Below are 12,153 nucleotides of genomic sequence, written 5' to 3'. Positions count from 1 at the left end.
GCTCTACCAGAATTGCTCCTCACAGTATATTCTCCATGGCCTTAACTAAAAAGATATCTATCTATTTCAAAGATGCACAGATCTCACTCCAAGGTAAATTTTCCTGACATTCGGCCTAAATTGACATATTGGGTTGAACAATATGTAGATTTTTAGCACATCCTACTGCAATAAGGAGACAGGCTGGGGACAGCTCAAAGACTCCATTCTGGCCTAAATCCAGACAGTTGTCTGATTACAGGCCAAATCCTGCTCTTACAAGCATTCCCACGGATTTCAACCAGATTCCTGGTGTCAGCAGGGACTGCAGAATCAGGCCCTCAAAGAGTCTCCAATCAGACTACCCCATAGTCAGACACTGGTTAGGATATTTTCATTGAGATAAAATTGGCCCTTTTTTTCTTCTCCCATTTCCCCAGAGCCAATCGCTCAAGATATCATGGAGGGAGTGACTGGCATTCCATGAATACTTGATTTAAACAGTTACAGCAAGTTTAGACCTAGTTCACCATATCAAGCATTTAGATTTTAATAGCCTGTAATCAGCACAGCCTTTCAGACCTGTGTAACATTAATATTCGTACAGTAGACCAACCTTGTTTAAAAATAGAAGCTTTCTGATTTTCTTGCAAACAGCAGTAACTAAATCTGGGGAGTGGGGGGGGGAATCAGTCTGTCATTAGCAGAGAGAAAATGTGAAGCGTCATCTTAAAAGTTAGTTATTGTATTATATTATTATTATATTTTGAAATATTATTCCTAGTAAATGTTAACATATAACCTACAGCATAAGCAAAGGCGGATATCTGAACATACAATCTAACAGGAACCTATGAGTCTGATCTTGTAAACATTACTCACATGAGTAAATCTGACTTGGGCAACTTTTCCTGTTGGTTTTATTGGGACTGCCCACATGAGAAAGGGCTGAAGGGTTGAGACCTCAAGAAAAGGTCCAAAGCCCATGAAAGCCAATGGAAATATTCCCCTCGACTTCAACGGGCTCTGGATCAGCCCCTCAGTAAGTAAAATACAAGGCCTGAGTCTAATGCTATTCACACCAGTAAGTCACCTCACTGAAGTCAGTAGAGTTATACAAACGTAAGCTCAGAATGAGGTCAGAATCTGGCCCAGTCTAGGAAGTATCTTTTTTCTTTAAACTCCTTATTCTCTCCCATAATTAATGTGCAAGGATTTCTTTATATTACTTTATGCTCTATGGTTTGTGGCAAATCATATATGGACTTTGCTCAGTTTGGGTCCTCTGACAATTGGAATTCAAAATACATTTGACTGTAATGCCTAGAAAGTGTATACTTTTTAAAAGACCTCTTTCTCTTGCAGGTATTTGCTCAAAAGAGTGGCATAATGTATTATGTATAATCTGTTGGAGTGCAGAGGAAATCAATTCATTTGCAAGGTTGGTTCCTTTAACGTTACAGAATTTGTGATCAATATCTGTGTACAGCCACAATGAACGAGTCTGATTTCACAACCTTCACAAACCCAAGTCATTTCTTATGGGATTACTCAGGCGAGTAAAGTCTGCTGGAGTGAGTAAGGACTGTGGCATAGGGCCTATTCATGTGACTGTGTGTAGCTGTCCCGTTGATGGGTTTAAACTCCTTTTTAAGCGTCATACGATCACTTTCATATCGTCACATGTGTGCAAAGTATATTAACCATGCCCCTGAACATAGATTTCTATTGACCCCCTAATCTCTTTAAAAGGAAAAGAAGGAGAGAGAATCCGGCATGCTTAAAGCAAAAGGCAGTCGGTTCATAACCTGCCAACACCCTCACCCTTCCCCTGTCTGCCTGGAGTTCAGGAGAAAAGCCACTGCGCTTCACACACTGCAAACTCACCCCCCAGCCCAGCACGGCACGGACCTGGCTCTGACCCCAGTGCAGCTGGGCAGATCCTTGTTCCTTTCAAGACCAGGACAGTCCTGGGTGAGCCAGACCTCCCTGGAGGTCCCCCCGGGCTGGATTGGGCCCGCTGAGGGTTGGGATGTGCTGGGTTGAGGGTCTGATCCGGAGCCCACTGCAGCTAGGGAAGGGGGAAAGGAAAGTCGAGAAGGGACCACTGCCTGTTTACCCCGCTTTGCATTAGCCAAGCGCCGGAAATCAAAGCGTCCGGAGAGAGTCCACGGGCTGCGCTCATTCATTTGCAAAGAGACCCGAACAAGGAGAAGAAGAAGTTGTGCGAGTCTGTCACGTTCAGGGCTCGGCCGTCTACAGGCGAGGAGAAAGAGAAAGGGAGGAATTACCTTGTCGCTGGCAGAGCTCTCCCGCACACTGCCCCGGCAGGACCAGGAGAGGTTGTTGTCAAACACACAGGGACCGCGGCCGGCGCCTGGCGGCTTCTCATCCCACAACAACAGCCGCACGAGTTCCTTCCAATAGCCGCCTTCCAGCCTCCTTGCGGGTGCTCCAGGTTTCCTCTTCTCCCGAGCCTTCCTGCCCTCTGATCCCAGCCAGCCTCCCGCAAAGGTCACTTTCAGGAGTTGGACTCCACGTAGGAAAAGTTTCTTTAAACTAGAAAACAAGGAAGCAGCCTCATAGATCCACTCAGTAGTTGGCGTTTCCCAAAAGATGGCTCACACTTTTCCAGGCAATACACACACACACACACTGAAGCAGATCCTTTTGCAAGCTGCAATCTGTTGGAAGATGCGGAAGGGACAGCAAAGGGAGAGGGGAGGGGTCTTAAGTTCAGGTGGCTCTTACTAAAGACAAACCAGGGCAGTCTACAGCGCACCACAATAAAAAAACCCACTTCAGCAGTGATCCTTCTGCATGTTCAGAGGTCAAGATCCAGCTATGTCTTGTCTGTTGTGTGTGTCTCAGCCAAGCCAGGCTGCTTCCTCTACACGCAGGCTTTTGTAGCCAAGCTTCTACATGTAATACGGGGCATGTCATCTAGCTAATTACTAAACTCCTCAGAGAAAATAGCAACCTGCTGTCAAGAAAGAAACTTCCTGCCATTGAAAGGGGGGAGCCTCTCAACAGCAACAACACGGGTTTCTCTTTACCTCTTGTTTTGATCCCAAGATGCAAGGAAAAGTTTGAAGGCGATTGACTGCGCTGTTCAGGGTCAGACTCTTCTTGGTGACTTCGGAAAGCTGCAAAATATTTCCCGGTGATCAAAACAATCGAAAGAAATGCTGAGACTTCTTCATCCATTCTCTCGCTCTAAAAGGTGTTTCTATTTGGAAAAGGTCTAGCAACCATTCATTTGCAATGAGCACTGCTATACCCATCCTCTGCTTTGCATCTCCAGAGCATCATTCATCCAACCACGTCAAAGTACTTTACAAAGCTGGATCGGTGCCTTTATGCCCCATTTGTAAAATGGAGAAACTGAGTCAAGGGAAGATTAAGCAACAGAGGGTCCTGTGGCACCTTTGAGACTAACAGAAGTATTGGGAGCATAAGCGTTCGTGGGTAAGAACCTCCCTTCTTCAGATGCAAGACACGGGAAGATTAAATGATTCATCCACAGTATGTCAGCAGCCAAGCCAGCAATGGAGCTCAAGTCTCCTGACTCCCAGCGCATTGCTTTGGACACTACACAAAGTTCCTCTGACAGTACAGAAGTACAAGAATTACAGCTAAAAATCCAGTGAATGGTGCCAAATTCATACCCAGCACAATACATTTAAATCATTCTATTCTATTCCACAATGTACAATAGCTAAATTCAGACCTGGTGTACCCAGGCACACTTCCACTGACTTCTGTGGCGTGGCATCCACTCACACCAACATCACAATACCTCACACTAAACTTACCCATGCAAGCAGTCCCAATGAAATCAATGGGACTGCTCTGATTTTTCATTGATTCATCAAACTGTTTTGGTTTCAAGGATTCTCCCAACTTGAAAAGTTTCAAAATTGTCAAAATATCCTGGTTCAACTTTTCCATAAGGAAACATTTCAGGTTTTTGATTCAAAATGACTTTTCATTTTGAAATGTTAATAAATGTAGACTAAAAGTTATTTAAAAGAAAGATAAATTTCAAAATTGAAATAAACAAAACATATTGTTTGACCTGAGCAGATTTTTTTAAATTATTATTATTATTATTATTATTCACACAAAAAAATCAAGATTTCAACTTTTTTCCTCATTCAGGCTGGGAAAATGTTTTGAAATCTCAAAAAATTTTGCAATATGGGAATACCATTTCTGACCCAGCTCTCATCACAAGTCTCAATTCAGCCCAATTCCTTACTGTTCATCCTACCTCTCCTATCTCCCTTGTCAGACTACACATTATTTTGTTTTTGCCAAAATAAATATTTTGCCCACAACGAGGAAAGTCTCTGTGGGTTGCATCTGAAAAGAAGAGTGGTTTCACATACTGCTTTATCTACACTCATGTTGGAGTGTGTTTGTCCTGATAAATAAGTGATCTGATGGGAAAGTGCAGAAATAACTATTTCTATTTCAAAAAACATCTCCAAGGTTTTATAAGTCCAAATAACAACAACAACAACTGGGGGAACAAAGCATTATTTAGGCAAGAGTTAGTGATTGCCATTGCTGCCTTTCTGTTTCATTTAATTGTTGTTTTAAATTATATTATTAATGTGTTTTACAGGAAGAGGCAGGTGGATGCCATAGAAATAAAATGTATTTGTGTAATTAATAAGATAATCATGATTCATGATCATCATGATAATCTGAGATTCTATGATTTGATGAAATTCTGAGTATCTCCTCAATTACTCTATAAAGCCTTTTGGATTTTCCATCCTGCTTTTTATTTTTTTTCTGATGCATTGAATTTCAAGTGTTTTATTTGGCTATTTGCTGCCCATGGCGTGCTAGGGCTCCGTCCTGACCTCTTATATCATCACCGTCCCCAGCATATGAAGGATTATTCTGAGCCAAAAATTTGCCATAAATGCTACAAGTGATTATCCATTTATAAATTTCCAGTCTTCCTTCAATATTTACAGTGCTAACCACCATTCAAACATGGCTTGATTACATTGAGGACATTACCATTCATCAGCATGGCAGACCATAACAGAGCTCAGGGAGCGTAGCTATTTAACTTTCTAACCCCAGAAACATATCAAAATCTGGGAGAGCAGGAGGTAGTTCCAGAAAAGGAGCACAGTGTTTGAAACTGTGTGTGCAGTCAACATTTCAGAGGGGTGAAAGGTGCATGATGTCACACAGAAATCATTACATTTGTTTTCAGGAATAGATGACAGCTCATTTATCATTGTGGGGAAAAATCCATTCTTGCATGACAGGTTTCAGAGTAGCAGCCGTGTTAGTCTGTATCCGCAAAAAGAGCAGGAGTACTTGTGGCACCTTAGAGACTAACAAATTTATTTGAGCATAAGCTTTCCGGGGCTACAGCCCACTTCATCGGATGCATAGAATGGAACATATAGTGAGGAGATATATATACACATACAGAGAACATGAAAAGGTGGGAGTTACCCTACCAACTCTAAGAAGCTAATTAATGGGAATGACTGACTGCAATGGGGACATGGCATGGCAGGTGCTGTACCAACTTCCTCACATACACTTCAACCCTGACTCACAAAAAACCTCCTGTTCCAGTTCTGAGGCTTCAAATGCTCTGGCACTGCACCTGTCAGGATCTGTAGCAACCGAGTTACGCCTTCCACACATCCCACCATCAGCACAGCTCTGCCAAGGAATCACACTCCCGATCTATGGCACTCCTTGTCATCCCAGTCCCGAGCCTTTCTTTCATGGAGGTCTTCAATAGACTTCACTCCTGCCTTGCATTACCTGACAACAAACGCTTCTACTCCTGGCCTCCTCTCCTCTGTAGCTCTGGCCATTGGCTTTCAGTCCTGCTGCTTCATCACAAAATTGGCCTAGCAGTTACTATCTATGGTCCCCCAATTCAGCCACTGAAGTCAATGGGACTTATGTGCATTCTTAAGTACCTTCTTTAATCAGGGCCATTAATAATAATAATAGCATTTAGCATGTAATATCTTCAAAGTACTTTACAGACATCACCTGCTTAAAATGTTTCCATTACTTCAGCAGGGATCATCTTGTCTTTCATCACATAGACCCATTCTGGAAGCGCTAACTCAGACAGAATTGGCTAGGGACCAGTGTTTTCCCATTAGCTTTTGGTGCTTCCAGACAGGTGGTGCCAGCTGCAGATCACAGGAGCTCCGTCCTCTGATCACTTCTTCCTGGGGCAGTGCTCCTCCTCCCCTTTGCCAAAGCAGTCTCGGGTTGCTTCTGTGCTTCATTCTCCTTGGCAGGCTGGATTCCTGCTCCTGGCAGATGGATTCCTCCCCAAATCTTCCCACATGCTAGTACAACAACAATACGCACGGCTGGCTGATTTCTGTTGCTGGTGTTTGGAAAGGCACAGAGATGGCTCCTGGGGCTTAATGCCTTGCAAAAAGTTGCACCCTCCGCAAAATAACATTGTATGACCTCAGCCTTCATTTGCACAAACATGCAAGGGTTTAGGGCCCAATACTTCCCTCACCAAAAAGTGCTATAAAATGTAATAAGGGTAAAATCAGTAAGGTTATTAACATGAGGCAGGGTTTGAAGGACAAGGTGGCTCAAGGGCCAGGTCCTGCTCCAACTAAAGCCAATGGCAATATTTTCATTGAATTCAATGCAAGCAGAAGCAGGATCTTAGAAAATCTAAAGTCATCTTATTTCTTTTCTTAATTATCTGCTGGGGTAACTGGGTTCCCCACCCCCACAGCATTGCTGAGCATTCTAAAACTGCCAAGATTTCACAGTTTCATTTCAGTAAAACAAACAACCACTTTGGATTTGGTGCAATCTCTTCCTATACCAGTCTTCATACTGTCCCAATGACGCCACCAGTAAAATCTGTGCTGCAGAGTAAATATATTAGGCCTGATTACTCTTAGTTACACTGGTATGAATTAGGTGTAATGTCATTTAATGATAATTCATCTCTCTTTTCATCAGTAGATCTCAAATCGCTTTAAAAAAAAGAGGTATCATTATTCCCATTTTACAGGCAGGGAAACTGAGTCACAGACCGCTGAAGTGACTTGCCCAAAGTCACCCAGATAGAGGTGGGAACAGAACCCAGAGGCTTAGTCCTCTGCTCTATTCACTAGGCCACATGGCCTCTCTTAAAGCTAATAGGTTTACTTGGGTGAATAATGTAAGTGGGATTTGGCCTGATATCTCACTGCTAAATAAAATGAGGTAGAAAGCATATTTTTCCTCGTTGTGTCTTTAAAGGTAGTATTTTGTTTTCTTGAAGAAATGAGATAAGACCCTGAGAGCAACAGGATTTTGACTCTTTATAAAGAACTGCTTTAAGGTCACTGCATAGACCCAATAGAAAGGCAGATCTGTGACAACGTGCTCACTGGGAGGGGAAGAGAGGAATTTGCTTTCCTCTTGCAAGATGACATCTTTCTCCAGAGACATCTCATATACATGCTGCACAGTCATTTAAAAGAGACCACAGTCTGGTAAAAACTGTATATTCCTAAAAAGCAATTTTCCTTATCTGTGTTATGAATAATACCTTGGATTATTAAATCTGAAAGAACTTTTAATATCTAACCTGCTTTTCACTAGTTAAGCTGTTTACACTTTGTGTTTCTCACAAATGAAAATACATCAGTTGATTTGACCTTAGATCAGGGGTAGGCAACCTATGGCATGTGTGCCGAAGGCGGCACGTGAGCTGATTTTCAGCGGCACTCACACTGCCTGGGTCCTGGCCACCGGTCCGGGGGGCTCTGCATTTTAATTTAATTTTAAATGAAGCTTTTTAAACATTTTAAAAACCTTATTTACTTTACATACAACAATAGTTTAGTTATATGTTATAGACTTATAGAAAGAGACCTTCTAAAAACGTTAAAATGTATTACTGGCACGCGAAACCTTAAATTAGAGTGAATAAATGAAGACTCCGCACACCACTTCTGAAAGGTTGCCGACTCCTGCCTTAGATTATATCAGTTTCTAGTCAATTTCACTTTTAGGTCCTCATGCACCAGCACAAACTCCAAAGGCAGGACTACAAACATTACAGAGGCACATTTCTTATAATTTATAAACAAATAATTTTTGTTTTGAAAATTTACAATGGAAACAGAATAATTTCTAATTGGGCACATAAACATTAGTTTTTACTAAATCTGAATTTTGAGCCATATCTAATCAATATATCTATCTATATCTAGAGCCATATCTAATCTATAGATATGTAGATCTATTGATATATAACAGGACAACAATAATAATAATAAAAAAACAAATAATAAATGTTGAGAGCTTTTATGTTTGCCTTCTGGTTTTTAAGTCTTTAGGCTTATGTTTTCTGGTTGATCTCTGCAAACATAAGTGTTAAAACTGTTTGGTTTGCGTTTTTTTTAATGAAAACTGTAATTCTCATGTAATCAAATGATTCCAGGAGCTGGGGCTTTAAGAAAAACACCAAATATCATGAGACTCACAAAAAAAATCATGAGTTGGCAACACTTTCGGTGTGCACACCCTCATCAGGTATTGAGCAGAAAAGAGTGCAAGAAGCTGCCAATTGTCAGCAGGACTTTTTTTTAGAATATCAGTTCTTACAGTCCATCAACCACCTACATATTAGTTTTATGTTAGGCCAATTTCACATAATAAAGTTCCTAGTGCTTCTATCATTGGCAATGACTAATATCAGTGGTTTAGGACTAACAAAACTGTGGTTGGTGAGCAATTCATACATTCGTTATAGGGCCAGAGTCTCAGCTGGGGTAAATCACCATATCTTCATTGACTTCAATGGAGTTACAACAATTTACATGAGCCGAGAATCTGGCTCTCTAAATTGTGACCCGAAGGGAACATTATGATCACCTCCTCTGGCCTCCTGTATAACACAGACCATGTTATTAATTATATGAAGTAAGAGTTCATTACGTAATTACCTTCCCCCCACACTGATCACAAGTTCTCAGTTTCATCAGATAAAGCTAACCCAATTCTTCACTGGGAATTGAAGGGTCCCAGCATTTCACAGGATAAGGTCCTGCAGTTGCAGCTAACAAGAAACAACTTGCAAACCTTATCTGTTGTATTCCAGAAATGTTACAGAACCCTTTGACTGTATTTAGAGAGCTGCTAAAACCTTTTCATACAATTGGGCCTATAAAACAGTTTATGAATAATGAAATGATTGGTAACGAATAACGGTCCTGGTCTGCTTCCGCTAAAGGCAATGTGAGTTTTTCCATGGACTCCAGAACAGCCAGGATCTGTCCATTTATCAACAACTAACTCACAGCGGTATCCAACTTAATATAGTGTTTTCCTAGCCTTAGAACAGGAAATAACTGTAGTCTCTCCCATACCACTGTGCCGTAACTGCTTGTAAATGTTGACTATTTAACAAGATCACTGTACACATTTTAGTGCAAATCTTTACCTATGTGAATAAACCTCACATACAAGCAGTCCCATGGGAGTCAATGGGACTGCTCAGGTGAGTAAGTGTTTGCAGGATCAGTCTCTAATGTGACTTTCATCCCAAATACTTCACAAACTATGGGCCAAGTCCTGTTCCCTTTTTCAATCCTACTTCCTCAGGTGAGTAAGGCAAGCAGGATTGGGTCCTTTGGAGCCAATCTTTACTAACATAAATAGGCCCCACTCATAAGAGTTGGCTCATTTATACGTGAATAAGATTTGCAAGATCAGGCCTCATGAGTCTATAACAGGGGTTGGCAACGTTCGGCACGTGGCTCGCCAGGGTAAGCACCCTGGTGGGCCGGGCCAGTTTATTTACCTGCTGAAGCAGCAGGTTCGGCCGATCGCAGCCCCCACTCGCTGCGGTTTGCCATCCCGGGCCAATGGGGGCGGTGGGAAGCGGCGCGGGCGAGGGATGTGCTGGCTGCGGCTTCCCGCCACCCCCATTGGCCCGGGATGGCGAACCGCAGCCAGTGGGGGCCGCGATCGGCCGAACCTGCCGCGTCAGCAGGTAAATAAACTGGCCCGGCCCGCTAGGGTGCTTACCCTGGCGAGCCGCGTGCCGAACGTTGCCGACCCCTGGTCTATAATCTAATGCAGGGGTAGGCAACCTATGGCACGCATGCCAAAGGCGGCACGCAAGCTGATTTTCAGTGGTACTCACACTGCCCGGGTCCTGGCCACCGGTCCGAGGGGGCTCTGCATTTTAATTTAATTTTAAATGAAACTTCTTAAACATTTTAAAAACCTTATTTGCTTTACATACAACAATAGTTTAGTTATATGTTATAGACTTATAGAAAGAGACCTTCTAAAAATGTTAAAATGTATTACTGGCATGCAAAACCTTAAATTAGAGTGAATAAATGAAGACTCCGCACACCACTTCTGAAAGGTTGCCGACCCCTGATCTAATGGAACTACTACTACTACTGCAAGGTGTAGTCATGTGGGCATGGGTTGTTGTAGGATCAGTCCCTTTATACATAAACTATATATCACTTTGTCCACCATTGAAATACACTCACCTCTAGAGGGAATGTGGCAGCTGTTTAACATACACTGTTTGCAGGCTCAGGATTACAGCACTCCATTGACTCATAGTCAAAAGGTTTCTTTAGAATCAGAAGGAATGGAAACATTTTTTAAAGCTTTAATGGAGGCGAAAATCTGCAGATCAATAATAAAAAAGTCAGTAGAGACCCTAAATCCATACTATAGTGTGGAAATTTCCTGACACTTATTTCCAGTGCTCTATAGAGAACTAAATTACAAAACTAATGGTCAGTCCCCCTATTATTAATCCCAGCAATTCTTCTCACAGACAGAGGATTATGGGCCTTGGGTCCACTTTCAAGTGAACCTGGGGCTAATATATTGCGTTGCTTCAAATCCTTGAAAAACTGGCAGTTCCCAGTGGCTCTGTGGAGAGTTTAGGTGAAGTTTAATGGTTCCAAAATACTGCAAGTGAATTTCCTAGAGCTCCCATAACCTCCATCGCACTCTGAAATCCTCCCAAATCTTGCAGCTGCCTTGGGGCTGAGGGTGGAGCTAAGGCGGACGGTGACCAGCTAACACAACCTGCCCTGTTTACACTGGGTGCAAAGAGCTATTTAAAATTGTGTTAGTTAAAATGTGTTCATTAACACAGTCTAAAAAACAACCATTTTTTCTAGTTTAGTCTAGACCATGCTCTCGTACTGTGCAGAATCCCTCCTTCCATGTCCTTATTCTACAGGTGGTTTGTTTAACAACTTGGGATTGATTTTTCTTCCCACTCTTTCCCTTACCACATTTGTTCTTTATTCCTCAACATTTTCCAAGGCAGATATGCCTCTTAAAATTGTGCTGTACCTTTCTGGTGCTGTCTAAACACAGCTCCTTTAAGATCCCTGACGTCAGAAAAAATAAAGGAAATAAAAGAATGAATTAGAGGGGAGTTAACAGCACTTGGAAACCCAAACAAGCTTTCTGGCATGACTCAGGCATCAGAGAAGTGTCTGTGCTTCTGCAATTAAATCAGCCGTACTACTTCCTGTTTATCAGTATAGTGTCTATAGGAAGGACTGACCAATAGCAATGCAAAAGCTGCTATTCCTAGCCAAGGAAAGCTCTTTGCCTTTTAGTTTGTATAGGGTACAGAGAGGGGCCCAAGTCAGGTGAGGAACCAAACTTCCTCAGCATTAAAGAAGCTTCAGATCTCGGGTCTCAATTTGAGGCCATTTCTTAGGGTTACCATACGTCCGGATTTTCCCGGACATGTCCGGCTTTTGGGGGTTCAAATCCCCGTCCGGGGGGAAATCCCCAAAAGCCGGGCATGTCCGGGAAAATCGGGAGGGAGGGATGGAGGGCTTGGCCGGGGCCGGGGTCGCGGGCATGGTGCCGGGCCGGGCGCGGGGCCGGGCGGGGAGCCGGGGGCGCGGGGCCGGGCCGGGAGCCGGGCCATGGGCCGAGGTAGCGGGGGTGCGCCGGGCTGCGGGGCCGCGAGCCGGGCCGGTTTAGCTGGGGGGGGGGAGGGGTGCGCCGGGCCGCGGGGCCGGGCGGGGTAGCGGGGGGGATGCGCCGGGCCGCGGGGCCGGGCGGGGTAGCGGGGGGATGCGCCGGGCTGCGGGGCCGCGAGCCGGGCCGGTTTAGCTGGGGGGGGGGGGGGTGCGCCGGGCCGCG

At 43.5% G+C, this 12,153-nt stretch overlaps 1 protein-coding gene across 2 annotated transcripts in view; it reads right to left on the bottom strand.

Moving 5' to 3' along the window:
* The window catches only part of ARHGEF9 (Cdc42 guanine nucleotide exchange factor 9), a 324,587-nt gene extending 313,933 nt beyond the window's left edge, over positions 1-10,654 (bottom strand). The window contains exons 1-3 of one of the 2 annotated variants that reach the window (XM_065557243.1): positions 10,518-10,654; positions 3,036-3,125; positions 2,271-2,538 (exon numbers count right to left, since the gene is read on the bottom strand). The gene's annotated coding sequence lies outside the window, so the exon portion shown is untranslated. Of the gene's footprint in view, positions 1-2,270; positions 2,855-3,035; positions 3,126-10,517 lie in introns of those variants that run through there. The other variant, XM_005295667.5, reaches the window with a different exon arrangement.
* Positions 10,655-12,153: the final 1,499 nt, after the last annotated feature.

This window comes from Chrysemys picta, chromosome 9 (genome assembly GCF_011386835.1).
Source record: "Chrysemys picta bellii isolate R12L10 chromosome 9, ASM1138683v2, whole genome shotgun sequence".
NCBI lineage: Eukaryota > Metazoa > Chordata > Testudines > Emydidae > Chrysemys > Chrysemys picta.
Note: the sequence above shows the minus strand (reverse complement) of the source record. Positions and strands in the feature narration are given on the sequence as shown.